Source organism: Pleurodeles waltl, chromosome 3_1, assembly GCF_031143425.1.
Source record: "Pleurodeles waltl isolate 20211129_DDA chromosome 3_1, aPleWal1.hap1.20221129, whole genome shotgun sequence".
NCBI lineage: Eukaryota > Metazoa > Chordata > Amphibia > Caudata > Salamandridae > Pleurodeles > Pleurodeles waltl.
Window position 1 is genome coordinate 1,496,168,376 of NC_090440.1, and position 26,057 is coordinate 1,496,194,432.

General features: G+C 47.2%; 1 protein-coding gene across 1 annotated transcript in view; it reads right to left on the reverse strand.

Moving 5' to 3' along the window:
* The window catches only part of LRP1B (LDL receptor related protein 1B), a 4,500,992-nt gene that overhangs the window by 2,584,103 nt on the left and 1,890,832 nt on the right, over positions 1–26,057 (reverse strand). The window lies entirely within an intron of this gene.

Genomic DNA, 26,057 nt, shown 5'->3' on the forward strand with positions numbered 1-26,057 from the left:
CGGTACCTCGAAGACAACAACATCCTCGACCCCTCCCAGTCCGGCTTCAGACGAAATCACAGCACCGAAACCGCCCTCCTCGCCGCCACAGACGACATCAGAAGCCACCTCGACAACGGAGAAACATCAGCCCTCATCCTCCTAGACCTATCGGCCGCCTTTGACACTGTCTGTCACCACACTCTGAAAATCTGCCTCCTCGAAGCAGGAATCCAAGACCTGGCCCTCGAATGGACTGCATCCTTCCTCGCCGGAAGAACCCAAAGAGTCTGCCTCCCCCGTACCAATACAAAGCCTTCAACATCATCTGCGGCGTACCCCATGGCTTATCCCTCAGCCCGACGCTGTTCAACAGCTACATGGCTCCCCTCGCACAAGTGGCCCGTCAGAACAACCTCAACATAATCTCCTACGCCGACGACACCCAACTCATCCTCTCCCTCACCAAGGACCCGCACACTGCCAAAACAAACCTCCACGAGGAACTAAAAGCCAACGTCGACAAAACAGAGGTCCTCATCCTTGGGTGCACCCCCTCCGCCTGGGACAACACATGGTGGCCGACCACACTGGGTCCCCCACCGACACCCACCGACAGCGCACAAAACCTCGCCTTCACCCTTGACTCCACACTCTCCATGACAAAGCAGGTCAGCGCCATCTCCTCCTCCTGCTACAACACCCTCTGCATGCTTCGCAGAGTCTACAAATGGATCCCAACAGAAACAAGAAAAACAGTAACCCCGGCCCTCGTCAGCAGCAGACTCGACTACGGCAACATCCTCTATGCCGGTATCCCATCCAAACACCTACAACGCCTCCAACGCATCCAAAACGCCTCCGCCCGACTCATCCTCAACATCCCTCACCACAACCACATCACCCCCCCACCTAAGAGACCTTCACTGGCTCCCCGTCAACAAGAGGATCACCTTCAAGCTCCTCACCCACGCACACAAAGCACTCCACAACACCGGACCGACCTACCTGAACAGCAGACTCAGCTTCTACACCCCCACCCGGAAACTCCGCTCCGCCAACCTCGCCCTCGCCTCCATCCCCCGCATCCGGAGCAGATCTTCCGGCGGCAGATCGTTCTCTTACCTCGCCGCCAAGACCTGGAACACCCTCCGGTCTGACCTAAGACAGACCCAGGACCTGCTTTCCTTCAGAAAACTCCTCAAGACCTGGCTCTTCGAGCAGTAGCAGCACCCCCGCCCCTTAGCGCCTTGAAACCCTCACGGGTATGTAGCGCGCTTTACAAATAAATTGATTGATTGATTGGTTTGACAGTGGGACCTGCTTTAAAGGTCCCGCTGTCAAACAGCAGAGTGTTAGCTGTGACTTGTCTTGGCTGCAGCGCTGCAGCCAAGCCACAGCAATCAGCTATGTCCTAGGGGTTGGCACTCCCGGGACATAGAGGGAGATGGCCCTGGGGGGTGGCGGTCCCCAGGGTCATCAGTGGCTCCATAATTGGGGCTGTTTGAATCCCCTCCAAAGAATAGCCTTGAGAGGTGGTGATTTGTGGGTTTGGGGTCCTATAGGGACCCCTTTCTTTTTTTTAAGGATTTTGCCCCAGGGGTGTTGGAACCCTGGCAGCAGGGGGGCTGTGCTTCCCCCTTCCAAATAAAGTGTAGCCCCACCACTAGGTAATAAATATATATATATATATATTACCTAGTGGCAGTCGCCACTAGGTAGTTATAGATAGGACCATGTTTCAAAAGGAAAATCAAAGCATTTTTTTACTTGCCTATGTCTTTGGCACCATTTGATGATTCTTCATGAAATTTTCCCCAACAGGTATGGCAGTGATACTTGTTGTGCATGGAAAGTTTTGTGGTGATCGGTCAAGCAGGGACATTTCCCATGTTAATTCCCATAGGATCTGGCTACAGGTCGAACCACCGGATGGAATTTCACCAACTTTGGCAGAAAACTCAGTACACAGATCACACTTTTGCATATTTTGTGTGCATCTATTCAGCAGTTTTTGAGAAATTAAAGGGAAAATAAATTTGTACATCTCTTCCCATGAATTATTTGCCAAAATTCGCTAAATTCACAAATTTTTCACAAATAAACGTGTGAAAAGAAGCATTGCTTTTGTCAGACCGCAACTTGACTCCACCATTTTATTTCATGGGACACGATCCGCAGAGGTGAAAATCCAAATTGAAGTGGCAAAAGTGGTCAATGTAAAGTTACCCTGACCCCAGGGGCGTAATATAGGTGTGGTTTAGGTTCAAATTATGAGTATAAATAGCATCACAGTGTGCGAAATTTGCGGAAATTCGCACATTTTCTCAAATTATTTGCAAATATGGAAAAATTTGAAAGAAAAAACATAAACTCATTCATACACCAATTCATTCACTCATACATGCACTCAGAGACTCATGCATCCACTCAAACACTCACTCAAACACTCATCCACCCCCTCACACTCACTCAGACCCACACACCCGCTTTCAGACCCACCAAAACACTTGTGCACCCACTCACAGATTCACTGACAGAGACCGGCCTTTTGGCCAACCTGCACTGCCCACAGCCAAAGGACGTGCATGGCATGGGGTTGGGTGGTTATACCCCTGTCAGAAGCCATGTTTGGCAGGGGTTGGAATAACATATAGTAATTAAAATTACTTTAAGTTCAAAAACCATTGAAATTTATTGATAAAACAACTGTGCATGGCAAAGGTGCAAGTTATAGTTACCTTAGGGTGCGAGTTATAGTTACTTAAAGAACTCTAACTGGAACTGCTGAATTTCTATGGTTTGTACGAGTTAATTCAGAGCCTAGCTATAGCGCCCCTGAAACCTTTGTTTTTCCAGTGAATATATATATATATATATATATATACACACACACACACACACATATACATGTCTCTATATTAGTAATACTACGTCTGGGCCTTGGAATTTTTATGGGTACTTTTCTTCATTTAATTGGCATTGCTATTCATTACAATATATTCATACTAAATTGCTCTTCATAATCTGAATGTATTGAAAACTATTCTGTGAGGCATCTTTGCAATATGAATATCAGAGGATATGCATTGCCTAACGTGTGTTTTAACTTAACATATTGCAACAGAAAATACATTTCTATTTCGTTTGTTGTGGTTGCTTTCACTTCAATGTCTATACACACTTATGTTTGTAACAGAAATTGTTTCAGCAGGACATGCAATCAAAGGTGGTTGCTCCTCTGAGGTTCTTTTTAAAATAACGCATTTGACAGATGATATTTGAAGAATACCAGGAAGACCATTCATTCCTCAATGTATCTCCTTTGATAACTGGGCATTTTATTTCTTTATTAAACCAAGACCTTTTTATTCAAGCTGATCTCTTGTGGGTTCCTTTAATTTAAAATCATACCTCACAGAAAAGTTGAGTAGGAAAATCAATTCTTTGAAGTCTATGGGCAGCTTTCCAATCAACACAAACTGGATGATGAATGTTTTTGAACAATTTATAGCGCACGGAAGTCAATATTTCTAGGCCTATGTGATAAGTTATTCGTTTTCATTAGAAACATTGTGAAGCAAGAGGCACTCCTTCAAATGAGTATTGCAGATATTAGGATTTTTTCCTCAGAATTAGAAATCATGTTCAAATATGGTTTTGTCTCATTGGCATCATGGTTTTATAACAATTCCTCTTTTGGATTATGTCTTCTCTCACCATCACACACCGATTCGAAGGTTGGTCACTTTTGGGTAGCCAACTAAATTGTCCTTAGTTTAGAAATACTTGTATATGGTGTGTGAGGTATAGTTTTCATGGCTTCTGTGCAAGTTAGGGATTGCTGAGTAACCATAAATGAGCAATATTAGTATGTTTTCCTTTAAATTCCTAACCATAACATTCAATTTGTGATGTTCAGTTAATTTAGTTAAATGTTTTCATAATATCCTACATCATTCCACTTGCCTGAAAGTCATGTATTCCCTGCTGAGGATGGCCTTCCTACGAGCATTATGGAGGCTTGGCTGCAAGTCCTGGCCTATGGCAAAGTCCTGCACTCTTCCTGCCATAGGAAGAAGTGAGAATGTAGGATAATCTAGAGCCAAGATCCCAAGGGTGTAGTGACTGAGACATAAGGCTCTGTGGTTGGGAGGGGAATTGTTAGTGGGAGGATAGAAGATTATCATCAACAAGAAAGAACACTAAGGGACATATTTATACTTTGTTTGCGCCGAATATGCGTCAAAAAATTTGCGTCATTTTTTGGGAGCGGGAAACTGCCTTGCGTTAATGATATGCAAGGTAGGCGTTCCCTTCCAAAAAATAACTTTAAAGCCTGTGCGCCTTATTTATACCCCAGCGTCTTTTTGACACACAGGAGGGGGTTGGCCTTAAAAAATGGCGCACAGCCTGTTGTGCGCCGTTTTTTAATGCCTGGGTCATGGCAGGCGTTAAGGGATCTGTGGGCTCAGAAGGAGTCCAGAGGTGCCCTCCCCTGCCCCCAGGGACACCCCCTGCCACCCTCGCCCACCCCTGGCGGACACCCATGGATGGGGGGACCTATGCCAGGGAAGTAAAGGTAAGTTCAGGTAAGTATTTTTTACATTTTTTTAAGTGGCATAGGGGGCCTAATTAGGCCCCCCTACATGCCACTATGCCCAATGACAAGGGCAAGGGGGCATGACTCATGTCTTTGCTAAGAAAGGAGTCATGTCAATGGGGATTGTTCATCAAAAAACATGGCGCAAGTCCGGTTTGAGGTCTAATTTTTGCCTCAGACCTGACTTGCACCATTTTTTGGTGCTCAACCCCCATTTTCCACGGTGAGTACTGCACCTAGCACACAGGGCGTGGGGGAGGAAAAATAGAGTGACACACACGCGCCAGCTAACGTCATTCCATAAATAAGGCGCCCGCATGGCGCATTGGAATGTCGTTGGCCGGCGGTAAAATTTTTAACACACAACTGCGTTGGCGCAGTTGTGCCTCAAAAAGTATAAATATGCCCCTCAGTTGTAATATGCCAACACTAATCGGGCTATATTGATTTACCTGTAGCATAACAGAGAGAGAAAACTCACATACCTGTGTAGGTAAGAAAGGTCAGGTTTCAGGGAGAAGGAATGAACTCTGCAACAGGTAAACAAAATGCTGAAAAAGTAATGGATGGTTGCTGAAGAGAAGGGGACAGGGTTCTGAAGTTTGTGGTGGATGATGCAACATAAGAGGAGGAACCATGGTGGAGGAGGAAGGAGAAGCAAGAATTTGCCAGACAGTACCTCCACTAATGAGAATAGAAGAGCAGGGACAAAGAAAGGAAGGGGCAAGCAAGGGGCAAAAAAAAATCCCTGTTTTCATCAGTAGAGGTAGAGACTGGCCATGGAGGAACACCCTTCTTAGCGTATGTCCTTTCTCCTTGGAAACTGGCTACGCAGCAATGCCCATTCTTTTTACATGGATGGCAATAGAAACCAGCAGGAAGTAGGGAAATACTAGGAGTGAAAGGCTAGGACGAGCCTAATTACTGTAGGTCAAGGGGAGTGTGACTTCTATCACACGGAAGCCCAAACTAAGAGTATGAGAGATATGAATTGGTCTTCATAATCAAGACAACAGTGACAACACTACTTGGGAAAATTAAAAGTGGAGAAAAAGACTCATAAGCAGGGGACAATCCAGGAAGGGTATTACATCTGTGCATGAACATAAATAAACCCCATTTATCATAAAAGTCGACCTATCTCCGAATCTGTTATTGGTATGTTTACAGTAGGCCGCCGTGTAGAAATCTGCTCCGCCAGCAGAGTTTGCAGAATTTTGGCATTTCAAGCTACACGGAGTAGCATGGAGGTCCCAAATTCCATAATCCAGCATAGAGTGGAGTTAATTCACATGCGCAAGTTTGGGTTTGGTGCTTTCTTGCAAGCACCACGATACTCAAGGGCCACTAGCCAGCAGGTGTAATAATTTGCATTTGATTGCACTGTTTCCGGCCACACACGTAAGGCTTTGTGTTTACTCATGCTGCTTTCGACTGTGACGACGGCCAAAACAGTCCTGCTCCCAAGTGCAAATGCATCTGGAGTAGATTTTCTACTCCAGATACATCTAAATCTAGTCAAAAATGTTTTTAGGTGGATTTTCATTTCTAATGGACCCTTCAAGTTGTTTTTTAGAATGAGAACCCTTTTTGTTTTTGAAACAGGAAGTGACCCAGAGACTCCAACTTCCTGTTCCTGTTCAGCAGGGTCCTCCACAGTGCTTTGTCCCTCTCCTGGTCACTTTTCACTTGTATTTAGAGGTGGAAGTATTACTGGATATACCTTTGAATTTGGGGAATTTGTTTTTGTGAACTCACACAAGCAAGTTCCAAAAACATTGAATAAGGAAGTTGTTGGTTTGCTTGGTCATGCACTAATCTTTCTTTGTACTGTAATTTGATTTTCAAAACTATGGTGGCAGGTGGCCTGGAGTTAAAGTATGGGCCTAATTATTTATTTTGCATTTTATTAATTTTTCATCTTTTGTAAAGGAAAAGTGTTGCACAGCTCAGTACCTGTCCGTTTCTACATAATTGTAAATTTTTTAATAATATTTCACTATGTGGCCTAGATTTCTAAAGGGCCATCTAACCAGTAGTCCCAGTACTAGCAGCATAAATAAATATTTCTCTGGCATATGTTTTTAAAATTTCATTTAGGGGAGGGATGGTAGTGGATGGAATTAAAAATGGCTATTTTTTGCATTTCATTTTTTTGGCAAAATGTATATGTTGTGTGGTAATATAGCAGGATGTGTGCACTGTTGTTGTAAATTTTTTATAGCTCAGTTAATTTTTGCTGAATTAATGTTAGTGTTTTCTTCAGTGTTGCCACCATGCCTCCTTCTGAACAGTGTGTGTGTGTTTGTCATCATCCATCATTTGTCTTTGTTCTCCATGCCATATGGCCAGCGGCCATGTTGTATTGTCTATGTCCATAGGCTTGCAGGTGTGATTTGTTCTCCATGCCTCCTATTTACAGTTGTTGTTTGACCATGTGGCTTGCAGACATTTTGTGCATGCAGACAGTGTTTCTTTGCCATAGGCTTGAATGTGTTCTTTCTTTGTTCCCTGTGCCTCCTTGCTCCTTGTTGTTTGATTATGTGGCTGGCAGCCATTTTGTGCATGCAGCCAGTATTCCTCTGCCATAGGCGTGCATGTGTTCTTTCTTTGTTCCCCATGCCTCCTTGTTCCTTGTTGTTGTTGTTTGACTATGTGGCTGGTGACCATTTTGTCCATCCAGTCAGTGTCCCTTTGAAGTACACTTGTATGTGTTCTTTGTTTCCCATGCCTCCTTGCTCCTTGTTGTTGGTTCACCATCCAGCCAGTGTTTCTTTGCTATAGGCTTACATACAAACATTGTTAAATATTGATCATTTGTTTGTTCTTCTCCAAGCACCACTTGTGATGACGATAATCAGGACATGGAGTGGACACCGGCTGAGGCAGGGAGATGCCAGAAGAGGCAAGGGGAAAAAAAAAGTTCCAGAAAGCCTTAGAGAAGCACCTTAAATTAATTACTGAACGTGATCACAGTGGGGAAGGCGAGGATAGCAGGGAAACATCAACTACAACTGGTCAAATCATGGTGAAAGATGAGGAAGAAGAGGGCGACATCCTCATGCAAAGCAGCACTGTCCCCAGCAGTGCTCTAGAATCACCCACCTCAGCAACCTCACAATGGCATAGGAAGACTCAGAGTCAGGTAGAGACACCAAGGCATATCGTGACAGGAGCATGACGCATGCTAAGTCTACCACCACCTACATCTCCAAAGTTTCCTGCATCAGTGGCCCCACAGATCCAGGCTACAATTACAGGCAGGCAGGAGGGGCCCTATGACCGCAACAACCCAATGACATGTTTGTACAACGGGAAGCTGACAAAAATGTTAGTGCTGGACCTCCTCCTTTTTTCTTTTGTGGAAGTAGTGGGATTCTTAGAGTTTTTAGGCAGGCATCTGCCAATAAAAGGTTCCAAGTCAGACCTATTTTGACAGACGTTACTGTTCCAGCTCTGTATCACGATGTGCTGCAATTGGTTGGACAAGCTTTGCAGCAAAGTGTTGTCCACACTCTCCACCTGACAACAGACATGTGGTCCAGTTGTCAGGCTATTGATTATATGTGCATCACTGCACACTGGATCTCTTTTCTGGGAGGAAAGCAAAAGCTATCTACAAGTCTTGTTCCTGGAGAAATTCTTAAGAACCTTTGGCAGCATGTAACAGTAGCCATGTTCCCCATGGAGAAATCACACACAGCTGCAAAAATGTTGGATGAATTTAACAACAAGGTGGCTGACTGACTGTGAACTAGAGGTCTCCGAAAATGATTTGGTGCTATGGACAATAGCAGTAACATAGTCAAGGCCATGGCAGACAGTGGCCACTTTGGGGTCCTGTGTTTGCTGCACTACATAACCTGGATGTTCAAGACTTTCCAGAAAAAGAAGGCATAGGCAGCGACAAACTGACCACCTGCAGACAAATCTGCACCCACGTCAGCCATTCTTTTAAACCCCGGAACCAGTTGCAGATTATTCAGTATGGTAACAGAGTACCAGTTAGAACCCTAATACAGGAGGTGCCAACACATTGGAACTCAACCTGCTATATGCTGCAACATCCGTTTGAGCAGTACAGACATATCATTGACTATGACGTTTTAAAAGGAGGGATTGCAATTGGGAAAGCTGTGACCATGGATGCAGACAAATGGGGCCTAGTCAAATGCCTGACACAGATGCTGCTCCCGTTTGAGGTTTTGACACGGGAAGTTAGCAAGGAGGACAGTACAATGGGCCAAGCTATAACGTTGTTGCATCTGCTACAGGGCCAGCTAAAGTAGTTGTCTGAATGGTTTGCTCTCTGAGGTGTGAATGAAAACAAAGAAGGGCATGCCTTGGTTGAGAGCCTAAGCAATCACTTGACTTATAATGCAAGACTACAAAATTACATTATCTCATTCAAAGAGTACATCTGTGCCACTCTATTTGATCCACGCTACAAAATAATTCCTTCCTCTTTCATTTTTTTTCTGAAGAGGATGTTTCAGAATACAAGAGGTGGATTGTTGAGCAAGCTAGAGAACTGGAAGTAGAATGGATGGAACTTAGAGTCCCACTCTGCAGTTCTGGAGTGCCACCTTCAACTTTCAGAGACTGCAGTCTTGCGTCACAGCAGCTAACACTAGCAACAAGAACACCGGCAATAACAGCATCAGAAGAATCAGCTCAAACCTCTGCAGTTGCTTAAGTCTTAAGTCCATTGCAGAGGTGAAGGCAAAAGAGGTTGGGCAAGTGGCAGCACCAATGACACTTCAGAGGATGTTCCAGGAAAACCTGGATGACCCAAAAAAGTTGTGTGTGGATCAAAAAACATTGTTGTATTGGTATGGGAAGATGGCCCAACGGCCAGAGATCAACAGGCTGGCAGTAAAGTATCTAGCTTACCTGTAGACAATTTGTCTGCAGAATAGGCGTTCAGTAAAGTTGGTGCAGTTGTTACAATGAGAAGAGAGATGGACTTGAAGAGATTAACCATGATCAAAATGAACCAGTGTTCTATACCACCTGATTACACTGTTCCCAAAACACCACAGGAGGAGGAAGGGGATGATTGGTCAGAATCAAGTGTGTTGCTGCCCAACTGTTGGGTGAACCACCTGAGTCTGAGGACAAAGTTTACTTCCCCTTGCCAGTGCCACTATAGAACTTTTTAATTATTTTGATTGAACTTCCTTCTTTCTTTCTTGTTTAAAAAAAAAAAAAAATCCTTTCCACCCACAAGAAGTGCATCCCTCCCCCCAAAAAAAGCCCTGCAACCAAGAAGTCCAATGAAAAGTCCAATATGAAAACCCTTTTCCTACTCCCTCCTCACCCTCTCCACCCACAAGTCCCTCCCACCAAAACAAAAAAATAAAAAAGGGCTCAGAAGAGGGCACTGACTATATAGGTCTGGAGCTGATCCAGGCTCTACTTGAGCCTAGCGAGCTGGCTCTCCACCCTGTCCATCCACTGCAGGATATAGTGGAGTAATGCCCTGTCAGAGCAGGAGGGGATGGCAGCAGGATCAGTCAGGGACTCATACTGGTGATGTAATAATCAGAAGGCTTAAGGCTGGGTCTGGTGTACTGCTGAGCTGGATCCTGGGTCTGATGCAGCTATTGCACCCTCCTCCTCCTTTAGGACCATCACCACTGGTATTCAGTCTGGTTATTCTCCAGCCTCTGTTGCTACAGACATGCCGCTCTATCCTGCTTAGTTGGTGGTCATCCAGCAGAAGTAGCTCTATTGAGAAAAACAAAAATAAAAAAGACACATTGCAAACAGTGCTCTGAACAAACACTTCTTCAGGTAGGTAGTGTGTGGGTGGCACAGCAATATTACATTGCTGGCCCCCGAGGGACATTGGAACATGATGTGATTATGATTAGGAGAGTCATGGGGCTAATTTTATTTGCTTACCCCATCTTCCTCACATAAAAAACACTGACTGTATGTAGAAAAGAATTATTGTACAATAACACCAGATTAAAAAACTTTTTCTTTTAAAGACGTTTCTAATAACTAAACAGAAACTTTTAGTGGAAAATGAAAAATTAATTCCCTCTCATTTATGAGTAAGGCATTTTGCACTATGGAGTACAAGTTGTTGTGCCAAATTAATAGAGACATGCTAGTCAGTGCTACGTGTACTTTGCAACTGCTGTCCAGGCGGCAGTCGACAGTGTCAGGGGCATGGGGGCAGGCTGGTGGAGCCAAGTGAAACTCCTGGCCAAAGACGGTCAGGGAGTTTACACGGGGCTCCGCGCAGCGGCTGCCATTAAGAGGGTGGAGCAGCTGGGAGGAGGGATGGAGGGCCAATGGGTGTGCGCGGGGCAGGGCCACAGAGGAGGCAGCGGCAGGGGAACACAGACCGGCCGGAGCCGGTGCTGAGAAAAACAGGCGGTATTCGAGCAAAGAAGAGCTAAAACAGGGTTGCAGAGGGGTAGAGATGCGCTGAGCCACTCAGCAAACAAACTAACGGCAAGAGCTAAGGCAAAAAACTAACAGCAATATAAAACCCAGAAGCACAATGTAAAACCCTTACACAGCAGGAAAACTAGCGGCAATATAAAGCAGAGAAGCAGATTTAAGGCAAACACAAAAGGAAGTGCTCACGGAGGGCAGCAGGAAAGCCTACCACTAGGCACCAGGGATGAGGCGCAGGCGGGCCTCCAACTGCTGTCCAGGTGGCAGTCGACAGTGTCAGGGGCATGGGGCAGGCTGGTAGAGCCAAGTGAAACTCCTGGCCAAAGACGGCCAGGGAGTTTACACCTGCAGGTCTTCTCCATGCTGGTGTACCTTCTCATACACCAGGAGCATGAACGCCAGCGAAGACGACCACGGTGAGTACTGCACCTAGCACACACGGGGTGGGGGAGGAAAAATAGAGTGACACACACGCAACACGCAACACCCCCACCCTCACCCTCACCCCAACACCATACAAACAAACACATACAACAACATTACATATACACCCCGTAGCCCTCAGGAATAACGCAAGGGCAAAAGGAATGGAGTAAAATGAGTGTAATATTAGTAATTTTGAGAAATACGTTCATAAAGAAATGAACAGTATTTACAATATATACAATATATACAAAAGGAGGGACAATGCCCACTCCAAAATGTCTGTAGCCCACTGGGCCAAAACACATAGGCCAAGGCCACACTTGACTCATGCCTCAATACGGAGAAAACACTGCAGGGGCATCAGGTCGAAAACACACAGGCACCTCAGGGAGAAGGGGAGTGGAGGGGCATCTCAGCCAGAAGATGGTATAACGCCACTGGCCTGGAGGGGGCTCCATGCCCACTGCTTGGTCCTGGGGGGTGCAAGGCCACAGTCTCTCAAGTGGGTGGTTTGCCCACTGCTTGGACCTGTGGAATGCAAGGCCACAGTCTCTCAAGTGGGTGCCAGTTTTCCACTGGTTCTAGTGGGGGCATTGTGCTCATTGTGCTTCATCCTGGCAAGGAGGGGCTGAGTGGATGGCTTCTTCCACTGGTTTTGGAGGGGGCCATGTGCCCATTGTGCTTCATCCTGGCAAGGAGTGGCTGAGTGGATGGCTTCTTCTACTGGTTCTGGAGGGGGCCTTGTGCTCATTGTGCTTCTTCCTGGAAAGGAGGGGCTGAGGGGATGGCTTCTTCCACTGGTTCTGGAGGGGGCCTTGTGCCCAGTGTGCTTCATCCTTGATGGTGCAAGGTCACAGTTTCTCACCTGTGTGTGACACCAACAGGTGTTGCAGGATTCAGGATGTACTGCAGCCCATGTAGTCACCACTACACCCTGCTCTCTGGCCGTCACGGCTGCTCAGTGGATGCCAGTTGCGCTGCAGGTGCAGGCAGTGGTGGTGGTAGCCTCCAGGTCATCACCTTCAGCCCCGGATGGCGGCCCACTGGGGCTGCTGCTGCTGGCAGTGGTGCTGCTGGTGGCGGGGCAGGTGGCGGTGCTGCCCGTGGTGCAGGTGGCAGTGCTGGCTGTGGTGCAGGTGGCGGTGCAGGCAGTGGTAGTGGTAGCCTCCAGGCCTTCACCTGCAGCCTCGGACGGCTGCCCACTGGGGCTGCTGCTGCTGGCCGTGGGGCAGTGCTGGCCAGGGTGCAGGTGGCGGTGCTGCCTGCGGTGCAGGTGGCGGTGCAGTCAGTGGTGGTGGTAGCCTCCAGGCCTTCACCTGCAGCCTCGGACAGCTGCCCACTGGGTCTGCTGCTGCTGGCAGTGGTGCTGCTGGCGTTAGGGCAGGTGGCGGTGCTGGGCGTGGTGCAGGTGGCGGTGCTGGTTGCGGTGGTGGTAGCCTCCAGGCCTTCACCTGCAGCCTCGGGTGGCTGAAGTGCCATGGCTGGTGTTCTGTGCCGCTTCCTGGCCTTGGCAGATGGTGGTGCCTCCTTGCTTCTGCCAGCTTGAGTCTTAGTCTTGCCCTTGTTGGCTGGTTGTGCCTCCTTCCCCTTGCTGGCTGGTGTCCCCTTCTTGCCCTTGCCAGGTGGCGGACCCTTCTTGGCCTTAGCAGGTGATGCTGGCACACTGGCTGGGCTGACGGGTGCCTCCTTGAAGCCTCTCACAGCTGCAGAAACCACAGTGGCTGTGGACTGGGTGGCTGAGGTGCTGGGCTGGGTTGGGTTCTGGCCACACTGGCCTGAGGTGAAGGACAGGGGATAGGGGTAGGGAATAGGTCAATGTTGGCGAGGAAAAGTTTCTTAGGGACACTGCGGCGGGAAGAGGGTGAAGGTTTGGGAGTGGAGGAAGAGGGAGTGGTTGTAGGAGTTGTCAGTCTGCTGTGTTTGGGTGCAGGTGCATGGGCTGGATGCTCTTGTGAGGTGGCTGGCTGTTGTGTGTGTGTGTGCTTGTGTTTGTGTACTTTGGGAGGAGGGGTCACAGACACAGTGGGAGAGGACACAGGGGACGTGTGCATAGATGTTGGGGTGGTGACTGCCAGTGAGGGTCGTGTTGTGATAGGTGTGCTGGTGATGGAGGTAGTGGATGAGGATGTAGTGCATGAAGGTGTGAGTGGAGACGCTACCGGGAGGGAGGGAGGGAGGTGGATGATGAGGAGGAGGGGGACACAGTGGAGGCAGTGGATGTTGGTGTGTCTGCATGGGGATGGTGCTTGTGTGAGTGCCTGTGAGATGAACTGTGGTGCTTGTGTTTGCCTGAGCTACTTCTGTGTGTTGATTTGGGTGACTGCTGGTCTGAAGGTGTGCTTGGGATAGGCTGGGGTTGAGGGGATTGGGACTGGGTAGAGGCAGTTGGAGGGGGGAGGCTGAAGACAGAGACAATGGATGCCATCAGTGAGGAGGCCAGAGCCTGGAATGCTCTCTGTTGGGCCGCCACGCCAGAGTGAATGCCCTCCAGGTATGCATTTGTTTTTGGCAAATGCCCTGCTACACCCTGGATGGCATTCAGTATGGTTGACTGCCCAACAGAGAGGGAGCCCAGTAGTAGATGCCCACTAACACTATTGTGGTTGGAGTGCATCTGAGCTTGCCCATCATTGATCCTACCGTGCCATGTTTGCCCTGGCCTAGGGGCACCCATAGCCCACATCCCCCACACAGGTAAAAGCTTAACATGCGCAAAGTCATGATTCGAAATCTTTACTCACCCCCTTGTGGCTGCTTTGATGCCTTCAAGCACCCATCCAACCCCGGATAGGCCACTGCCAGGATGCGGAACATCATGGGGTCAGGGTACGACGGGCACCGCTTCCTCGTTGGTAGGTCAGCCCCAGCTGGGCCTCCGCCATCTTCCTTGCCCAGTGGCACAGGTCCTCCCACCGTTTGCGGCAGTGGGTACTCTGCCTGACAAAGACCCCCAGGGTCCGCACCTCCTTGGAGATGACATGGCAAGTACCCTTTTTCTGATGGGTGCTGATCTGCAGAAAAAATACAGCAGAAATGGGATTAGTTATACCGTCCGGACTGTCATACTCATGGCCCACCATATCCCTACCATCCCCTTACACACATACATTGACCACCATAGATGCAGCACTCTGCCCAGGTCCCTTCAGACCCCCCCCTACACAGGGCTTGCACACACACAGCACTTCATACATTCAAGGCCCACGCATCATGCTCACAGTGTACTCACCTGTTTGTCTAGAGGACCATGGTAAAGTGTACTGGGGTAGGACCACATCCACTAGTCTCTCCAACTCCTCCGAAGTGAAGGCAGGGGCTCTTTCCCAGACACTCGAGCCATTATCGCTTCCAGATACACGTCACAGCAGCACTTGCAGTGTAGGTCCTCTCCTGTTGAAGGTCAGGTAGCAAGTGAGTGCACAGATAGAAAATGGTGGTCACATCTGCAGCGGTGCGTACCGTCACCGCTGGCGTACATCACCATTGGCTCCTGGAACCCATAGGGCCCAATGATATCCAATGCGATCGCAGACCGCAACGGCGCACAACGATAGCTGAATTACCTCATTTCCACTTGTCTCTCCTCACAGGTCAGGCAGCCGCCATTTCGGGGGGCACATGCCATGGCACCTAATTGCGTCACAGCAGACATTGGCACATCAACTGACACACAAGTTCACATACTGTTTCTGTAAAGGAAGAAATGCATATTAATATTGACATATGTGTGAATATGACCTTCTGCTCACTGTTTTTCACCCTAGTATTCAACCGCTGAGGATGAATAGGAGATGGAGACATTCCCCCATGTACAGTCCCCTGGTGGACCTTGTGACCATGGAGGACAGGCACATTATCCTGACCTACATATGTGATAGGGCCACAATCCAAGAACTGTATGGCCAATTCGAGCCAGACCTGATTTCAGCTATCTACCACCCCACAGGTATCCCCCCTCTAGTGCAGGTCCTGTCAGTGCTCCATTACCTGGCAAGTGGTTCCTTCAAAGCGACAGTGGCCATGGCATCAGGCATGTCACAGCTAATGTTCACAAATGTGCTGAGCAGAGTGTTGTCTGCCCTGATGAAACACATGCGCAGCTACATCGTATTCCCCAGGTGGAGGATTTGGCCACAATGAAGGCTGACTTTTATGCACTGGGACATTTTCCCAACATCATTGGTGGCATTGATGGTACACATATTGCATTTGTCCCCCCTGGAGAAATGAACAAGTGTTCAGAAATAGGAAAAGCTTTCACTCTCTGAATGTGAATGTGCATATGGTGTGTTTGGCGGACCAGTACATCTCCCATGTCAATGCCAAGTATCCTGGCTCTGTGCATGATGCCTTTATCTTGAGGAATAGCAGCATTCCATATGTGATATATCAACTCCAGCGGCACAGGGTGTGGCTAATAGGTGAGCCCATGGTCCCCACCCAGTTAATGTAGGTATATGGGTGTGGGTTTGGCCCTAAGGGTTAGTGTGTGGCTAACAAGTATCCCTTGAATATTTGCAGGTGACTCTGGTTACCCCAACCTCTCATGGCTACTGACCCCAGTGAGGAATGCCAGGACAAGGGCAGAGGAACGTTACAATGAGGCACATGGGCGAACAAGGAGGATCATTAAGAGAACCTTTGGCCTCCTGAAGGCCAGATTCCGGTACCTCCATCTGACAGGTGGATCCGTGTACTACTCACCCAAGAAGGTGTGCCTGATCATCGTTGCATGTTGTACAACCTGACCTTGAGACACCAGGTGCCTTTTCTGCAGGAGGATGAGTCTGGGGATGGTCGTGTGGCAGCGGTGGAGCCTGTTGACAGTGACGAAGAGGAGGCAGAGGAAGAAGATGTGGACAACAGAAGTACACTAATTCAACAGTACTTCCCGTGACACACAGGTAAGACACTGTAACTTCACCTTCCATTGCAGTTTTGTGTTTGAAATTGTACATGCCAGCCTGATTTCCCTATTTCTATGGCCACTTACTGTACCCTTTGGCATCTCTATTTTCAGATCTCTGTGCCCCACTCTGGCTCCTGGTGTGTTTACTGCTGCCCACTGCAGGTCATACCTATGTAAATATTACAGTACATTTGAATTTCAATGTTTACAGTTTGTGAAAATAATAAATTTGTCATAGAATTAACAGACCCCCTACTTGAATTTGTTCCAAGGGTGTTTATTTATGTGCTAATAAGTGTAGGGGGTATTGCAATGAGCTGGGTTGCCGATGGAGGAAAGTCCAGGGTAGAGTCCAGTCTATTTGTATCACAGGTGCATTGTCCAAGGGGACATAGGAATTGGAGCAATGGCAGTTCAAGGTGGACAGGGTGACAGAGTGGGACAGAAGGGTGACAATCAGGAGAGTCTTATTTCCTGGCGGGGGTCTTGGGAATGTTCTCTGGCTTCTGCCTGGATTGCAGGGACCGTTTGTGGGGTGGTTCTCCTTCTGCAGGGGGAGGGGTGCTGGTGGCCTGTTACTCCTGTGGCGGGGCCTCCTGTCAACTAGCGCCGGCAGAGGTGGAGGGCTGTTCTTCAGTTTGGCTGGTGTCAGTGGCCTGTTGGTGTGCCACTGCCTCCCTCATGGTGTTGGCCATGTCTGCCAGCACCCCTGCAATGGTGACCAGGGAGGTGTGGATGTCCCTCAGTTCCTCCCTGATCCCCAGGTACTGTCCCTCCTGCAGCCACTGGGTCTCCTGCAGCTTGGCCAGTATCTGGTGCATGGTCTCCTGGGAATGGTGGTATGCTCCCCGAATGTTGGTGAGTGCCTCGTGGAGAGTCGGTTCCCTGGGCCTGTCCTTCCCCCTGTCACGCAGCAGTCCTCCCAGCTTCCCTGTTGTCCTGTACTTCTGTCCCCTGAACCGTGTGCCCACTGCCACTGGCCCCAAGTCCCTGATCATCCTGTGTTTGTGGGGTTGCCTGGGGTCCCTGTAGTGGTGGACACACTGTTGATTGACGTATCCTGGGGACAGCGGTATGGGCCCGCTGGGTGGGTGCTGTGCTGGTGTTTCCTGAGGGGGAGGCTCTGTGGTGGGTTGAGACTGTGGCTGGGTCACCGACTGTCCAGAGGTCCCTGATAGGCCAGGTTGGTCACCGTGATCCAGGTGTGCAGAGCTGCCGTCATCACTGTGGGCCTCTTCAGGTGGGGACTGGATGTGGCTGGCACCTCCTCTCCGGTGATGTTGAGTGGGGTCCTGTGGGGATGTAAATGCAGTGTTATTGTATTTGCATGTGCCATCTTGTGCATGGATATGTTTTCCTCTATGGTTGTTATTGGCAAGACAGCTTTGGCTTGTGTGAGTTGTGCTTGGTTTGGCTAAGTGATTGTCACTAGTGTGCATGCTGTGGTTATGGGTGTCCATGCAGGTCTGTGATGGGGGTCCTTGCATTGTTGGTGCATGCAGGGCTTGGTTTGGGGATGGGTGGTTTGTGACGGTGGGGTATATGTGAGGTGGTGGGGTGATGGGGGTGAGGGTAGGGGTTGTTGTTTGTGATGGCATGCAGGTTGGGTGGGGGATAAAGTAGTAAAGATTTCACTTACCAGAGTCCAGTCCTCCTGCTACTCCTGCCATACCCTCAGGATCGCCAAGACTTGCTCCTCCCATGTTGTTAGTTGTGGGGGAGGAGGTGGGGGTCCACCGCCAGTCCTCTGTACAGCTACCTGGTGTCTTGCAACCACGGAATGCACCTTCCCCCGTAGGTCGTTCCACCTCTTCCTGATGTCATCCCTTGATCTGGGGTGCTGTCCCATGGCATTTACCCTGTCCACGACTCTCCGTCATAGCTCCATCTTCCTTGCAATAGATGTCTGCTGCACCTGTAATCTGAATAGCTGTGGCTCTACCCGGATGATTTCCTCCACCATGACCCTTAGCTCCTCCTTTGAGGACCAGAGGTGTCTTTGTGGTGCATGGGTGTAGTGTGAGTGGTATGTGTGAGGGTGTGTGGGGTGATGTGTTGGGGTGTGTACTGTGAGGTGTGTGGATGGTGTATGGGTGATGGTGTTTTGTGGCTCAGATTCAGTGGGTGCTCCTGGCTTGTCTCTCTCTCACTTGCCAAAATGTTTGGGTCGTGAAGGGTCGTGGGTATTGTGGGTGGGTGTTTTATAGTGTTGTGGGTGTGTGGGTATGGTGTGTGTATGTGTGTCAGGTGTGTGTAGTTTGAATTGCCCAATGTGGTGCTGTTTTGTTAGTGTGTGTGTATTTTGAGTGCAGCGGTATGTACCGCCAATGGTTTACCGCGGTTGAATGTCCTCCGCAGTGATTCGTGGGTCATGATGCTATGGGTGTATTTCTGTTGGCGTAACGGTGTGGGTTTTGGTAACGCCAGTTTCTCACTGACCTTTGGGCTGGCGGACTTGTGTGGGTGTCTGTACAGTGTCGGATTTCTATGTGTGGGTCATAATACCCGTAGGGGTATACCGCCGCGGTTACCGTATATTGGCGGCAGTCAGCATGGCGGTAAGCAGGCCCTGTGGTAGTTTTATTTATCTATCTATCTATCTATCTATCTATCTATCTATCTATCTATCTATCTATCTATCTATCTATCTATCTATCTATCTATCTATGTTTTGAAAATTCATTTATAAATATTAGGAAGACATTAGTGCATTTGCTTGGCGGTACATTGAGGGGATCAGCAGCGCATTTTTAACGGTGAAAATTTTAAGCTCAAATGACAAGCATTTTGCTCTTCATACAATTGTGGCGCTGAATCATAATTTTCCATACAATTGCAATTTATCAGCTTAACCCATGTGGCATTTTCTCATTCACCTGGGAGCCCCAGAACTCCCCATTGGTTGGGCACCTCCCAATGTACTTCCATGGGACTGTGGATTTTTTTCACAGCATAAAACAGATTTTTTTTTTTATGTTTCATAATGGCTGGAAAAATACACAGCCCTTTTCCAGCCAGTCACAATTGTTAAAAAAATAAAAAAAATATTTGACAGAAATACAAAACCAATAGGAACTTCAAGGTCTCTCAGTAGTACTTTAATGGACAACGGGGGTCATTATGACCCCAGTGGTAGGTGATAATGTGGCAGTAGTACCACCAACAGGCTGGCGGTACATACCACCACATTATGAAATTGGGGGGTTGGCTGCAGCCAACCCCCCAATATACTGTTCCTACCGCCATGATGGTAGCAGCCACCGGGCTGGAGATAACAATCTCCAGCCCGGCTGCCACTATTGTACTGCCGGCGGCATTTTGACCCTGCCTACCACCATGGTTTTTGTGGCATTCACAATGCCACAAAAACCATGGCGGTAGGATCTACCAGTGACAGGGAATTTCTTCCCTGTCACTGGTAGGGGGCTCATCTACCCAGCCCAAACACTCCCCAAATGCCCCCACCCCACCTCCATCCACGCTCCCCCCCTTCTGATCCCCCAACCCCACATTCATGCACACTTGCAGACACGGACCACGCATACACCCACTCACACTAGCATACACGTATTTATTCACACATGCATCCATTCATTCTTGGACACATCTGTACACACATTCACAATGACACGCAGACATGCATTCACATTTCCATTCTTACATGCATTCTGACACATGCACACACCCACGCATACAACACTACACACACAGTTGCATTCACGCACACACTCACACATTCATGCACACAACCCCACAAACACACACACACACACACAACACCTCCCACCCCTCTCCCCTGTTGGAAGGCCAAATTAGCTGCATCCAGGGGGTCTTCTGGCAGGGAATTGGACAGCGCACTGTTACCGCCAGCAGCGCCTGCCAGCAGAACACCGCCAGGCCATATTATTTGTCATAATGTGGCGGGCAGCGGTCTACTGGCGTGGCGCTGCTGGTGATAGCAGCGCTACCTTAATACCATCGGCCCGTATCGCCACAGCCAGATTTCCGCCCTTCTTGTGATGAAAATTCGGCTGTGGTCATAATCTGGCGGACGGATGTTAGCCGCAGTGACAGTCTTTTGGCGGCCCTCACTGCGGCACTGAACAAATGTACAACAAAAGCATGCTTTCCCGAGTAATGTTCTACTTTAATTGCCAGGTTTAGCATAAATCTGTTCTACCTCTTTTTCTTAAGGCCTGAGCAAAATTATCTAAATCAGACCTAAAATGGAAAAACACAACTTTTTTATGTGGATCTTTACCAAAACTGGCACGCTGGGCCTTGGCTTTCTATGTTGAGTGATTGTGAATCTTGATACATATCTGTGCATAGGGATAACAGTTATAAGCAAATCCAAAAATTCCTTTACAATGGAAATTACAACTGACCCACAACTATACAGAGGCGACCACCACTTGAGTTGTACAGATAATGCATATTATCTAAAGATGAATGTGTCATGTTGTACATTAGAGAAGTTGGTAATCGCATTCCTGAAGTGCCCATAACATAGCCCATGACTTGTGCATTGATTGGGTTCCATTTTTGCAGATATAAAACATATGTTCCTCATCCTTGAGTCACTAAAGTTCAACTGATGTGCATTTTTATGTCCCATGAACACGTGATAACTGTACCTCAGCATAGAATTGCTGTGTCACACATTTGCTAATGCACTTGGACAGTGGGGATGTATTAGTGAATGTAGTGTGGATGATATTACATTACAGTATCTTTAACAGGCACCTAAATAATCTAATCCATGGGATACCTTCTATAAGCTGAGTTGTCCCCTGGAAAGAACCACTGGCTGGGTTGTTTACTGCAGTGAGTATCTGGTCTTAGGAAGAGGTGGACTGAGAGAAGAAAACTATTGACCAGAGTTTTACTTCCAATTACCTAGCCTTCTATAGGATCATCTTTGTTGAGAAACAATACCTGACATGTAAATATTGAAAACTTGTTTGTGCACTACCTCTCAAGTTCTGTCACCTGATTAGGAGTGACATCAACATGCCATCCGCACCCAACATATTTGCAATGAGTGGGATGAGTATGAGCTCTTCATTGCATCCCACTTGTAGTGGTTTGAACATTTGCAAAATGTACATTAGATGTCTGGGAACTGACTAGGTATCCTGTCTGGCACTGACACTGAGTCTGCTACAATTCCTAATGTGTGGTATACTTAACTGTTCAGGTTCATTATTGTTCAGCAGTGCATCCTGGAGTTCACACTGTGCAGCGTCAAAACCAACAGAGGACAGGTGTATGAGGACTTAAGCACCAGCTGTACGTAACAGCTTTTACTATGTTTTTACCAACCTCTAAAATAGGTTTAGAAATGGATAAGGAATCGCTATTTGGAAGGGGTGTGTTTTAGGCACTCCTTCCAAATTGTGATTCCTATCCATATGTATCAATGGTTCATGACCAAAGTAGCACCCAAAACCCATTGAAAAGTTATCGACCCACAAGTTGGTGTAGTAATCCATTCGCAAACGGGAAAAGATCACTTGGGCACCACTTCCCTTTTGTGGAGGTTTAAAAAAAAATGGTTGGGAGTAGTCAGTGGCACAAACAACCACAAAAAAACCATCAATCAAATAAAAAAATAAACTTTTTTTTTAAACACATTTGTGTTTCTTATAGGTAAAGCATGCTGAATTTAAAATAAACATTGAATTTATTGAAAAGTGATCACAAACCTGGTGGTCTGCTGACTCAGGTAGGCCACCATACCAGTGATGACATCCAGTGGTAGTGAGTTGTAATTTATGACCTATGTCAATAACATTCATAAGATAGGTTGGATTGTGATCAACTACAATTCTGATCTTTACAAAACTGACCTATTGTTATCAAAGTCAATTTTTAAAACTATTCACTGCTCACAAAAATGCTGTTTGCTATGTGCAACCAGTATTGTGCAACCAGATATTAGCATATCTGGCCCAAAGTGTTAATCAGGTAGTTAGAACTGCTTTCTTCATGAAAGATAATGGTATTCAGAAAATGATATAGAACAGGAGCTAACATTTGTAACAAGCAAATAAGAATCAAAATTTTCAACCAATCCAGCCTACATAACATCAGGGATACTGCAAATTGAGGCAATTCGACTGCATCGTCAGGTGACTGTAAAGGTGAATGGCAGGCTTGATTATCTAATGCTAATAGGTCCAGCATTGCATTTCTTTCTGACCTGCTTTTGATGTAGCAACAAGCCCATTTATTTAGAGGGAGAGAAAAACGGTTTACTGTCTTTGTTAATGGGGCAATTAACAACATTACAGTCATTTTGCTAAAGTGGATTATTACTGCTGCCGAAGAACGACGTTTGTTTACAAGTCTTCGAAAATAAATGGCATTTGGTTAAGGGCAGACATGCCAGTGGCAAGACATTTAATGTTCAAGACATAATGTTTGAAGAAGGTTAAAGTGCTCTTTTGAAATCAGCTTTGATAGATTTCTGTTTTGTTAACTGTGACTGATGGCAATGCTAGTCCCAAGGGACTATGCCATGCATAGAATAATTGAACACATGCCAGCAGAAAGCAGCAGCTGACTGACTTCAATAGAATGGGTTTGGTTAAGATGGCTCCGAATTAATGCTCTCCTCAGACAACTGTCAAAGGTCACAAGTTCAAAACTTAGGAAGGCTGATAAGGTTTTATATCTTTCCGAGGTTGGAAAAATGTAAACAAGTGCATTGGGTAGTCATATTATTTGTTATTTTCAGCGCTTAGAAGCGGCAGAAGGGTGGAACAAGCTATCGCAGCTCGTCAGAAGATGAAGACACGAATGAGGAGAGCTATAAGGCAAGGATGTGTCGATCTTTGAGTGCAATCATTCTCGAATATTATGAGAACCATGTGGAGCTTCAGTGTGAATGCATGACTTTATTTCTCGATGTAAGAATATATGCCGCCTGATACCTTTAGGAAACATTATGGAGTATTTAACGTCTATTGCACATCTTCTCAAGCCATACTAAAGTGTTCCCACATTAAAAAAATCTAGGCATTAAGCCAGGTTTATCTTTTCCATTACTGTTACCACATGCGCTGGACCCTTCCTGGGACCCAACAGTCTCAAGTTTTCCTGATTATGAAGTCCTAACAATTTGAACATTTTACTGTTATATGCTTAACGGGCATTCTTAGAAATGGGGTCTCTGGTTGGCAGTCAGTTTATACTCTGTCCAAGCAGGGACAGGGACTCTAGTCAGGGTAAAGGAGAAACACACCTGGTGAACTCCCGCTCACCCCCTTGGTAGCTTTGCATGAGCAGAAAGCTCAACCCCAGAAGCAATGTGCAAAGTATTTGTACCAACACACACAGTAATAAGTGAAAAAAACTACAAAATAGACACCACACCAGTTTAGAAAAATAGGTAATATTTCTTAAAATCAAACAAGACCAAAACGACAAAAATTCAACATACGCAAGTCATGATATGAATTTTGAAAAGAATAATAGTCTTAGGGCCGGATGTAGGTAGCCTTTTGCGCCTCGCAAACGGCGAAAAGCACCTTTTGCGAGGCGCAAAAGGCCTCACGCGATGCAGAAACACATTTTGCGAGTCGGTACCGACATGCAAAATGTGTTTCCGACTCGCAAATAGGAAGGGGTGTGCCCTTCCTATTTGCGACCGCATCGCGATGTAGAGTTGATTTGTGACTGCGAAAGCGGTCGCAAATCAACTTGCAGTTACCATCCACTTGAAGTGGATAGTAACTCATTCGCAAACAGGAAGGGGTCCCCATGGGACCCCTTCCCCTTTGTGACTGCAAACAAAAATATTTTTTCAGAGCAGGCAATGGTCCTAAGGAAAACGGGCTGCAAAAAGGAAAAAAAAAAACTGCTTTATTCAAAAGCAGTCACAGACATGGTGGTCTTCTGTCTCCAGCAGGCCACCATCCCCGTGAGTGCCTAGACTCGCTATGGGGACGCAAACTGCGACCCACCTTATAAATATTTATGAGGTGGGTCTTTGCGACCCCATAGCGAGTCGCAGAAGGTGTCTGAGACACCTTTCTGCATAACATTTTGCAAGGTGCAAATTGCGAGTCGCTGGTACTGGCAATTTGCACCTCGCAAAATGTTTTCTTCCTACATCTGGCCCTATATCCTTAGAAAACAGTGAGAACGCTGTTGTTACACAAAGTACATGATTTGCATCAAAATTAAAGCCGAATGGGTGAGCGTGCATCAAAAAAGCCTAGCGAGGCGTAGATTTTGCCCTCCCAAGCGAGACCGCATATCGTTCCTTCTCTGGTCGGGCTGGCATGCGTCATTTTCCCTCCACCACAAGAGAGTGATGCGTCGAGTCCCAGATGGTCACCCCGGGTCTGGGAAGTTTTTGCATTGATTTTTTACCCTGTTTTTTTTTAAAAGTGAGCATTTCTCTGCCCTTGAATCCTTCTGTGCCTTACAATCCACATCTGGCTGGGTTAGTTGATAGCTCCCTTGTACATTTCACTCAGACAAACCCTAAACACAGGATGCTCAGTCACACCTGCACACATCTGCAAACTGCATGGGTCTTCCTGGGCTGGGAAGATGGAGGGCCTGACACTTACATGTCAAAGGACAGTGGCCTTCTGTCACACAATGGACTGCCAAACCATCTACTGGGACCCTGGTAGACAGGATGGAACTGAAAGGCGACCTTGTACACTTCTAAGCCAGTCTTTAAAGTCTCCCCCACTTCAAAGACACATTTTGATTTTTAAACTGGGTCTCTGACCCTACCAACTGAGACACTTCTTGACAAGATATCTACTGGGAAAGGAACTCTGAACCAGAACCTGCAACCTGCTTAGAGAAGCTGTCTGGCTGCTCAAAGGACTCACCTGACTGCTTTGCTGTAAAGGTCCGCTGCCTTACTGTTGCCCTGCTGCCTTGCTGCCCTCTGGCACTGCTGAGAAGTGCTCTCCAAGGGCTTGGATTGACCTTGCCTCCTGTTTCCTGAAGTCTCAGGGCCAAAAAGACTTCTCCCTGCAAAGAACTCCTTGCGCAGCGAAAATCGACAAACAGCCTACCAGAATCGACGCACAGCCTACCCTGCAGTGAGAAAATCACTGCATCGCCGAACTAGAACGACGTAACCCGGCTCCCAAGTGGAGATCGTCGCAGCACCAGTGTTGCGACCGGAACTTCAATGCACGCTCACCAGATCGACGCATCGCCGAGCCAGACTGACACAGCCCGACTTCCTGAGAGAGGAATTGATGCAGCGTCTGCCATGCAACAGAAATGTCCCTGCTTCACCCACCAGACCGACGTAGCTCCTGTGACTTCATCCTGCACACCCAGGATTTCTCTGCATCGTCCCTGAAGCATGCAAATAACCTGCAACCCGAAGAGGATCCAAGTCTGCACACCGGAAATCAACGCAAAGCCCTTGCTGCATGGAAAAGCATTGACTCATAGTCTGTGTGCACCCAGAGAAAATGACACACACTTCTCCATTTTCCCTGCATCTCCTCCTCTGCGGTCCCATGTGGATTATTTAGACGCAAACCAGGTACTTTGCGCTCGCAAGAGACCATTGTTGCTTTTAAGAACTAAAAGACTCTACTTCTCATCACAAAAGTAATATTGCAACTTGCATTTATCAAATCTTGATCGTTTTGACCTTAATCTACTCAGATAAATATTTTATATTTTTTTAAACCTGTGTGCTGTATTTTTGTGGTGTTATACTGTGTTATTGCATGA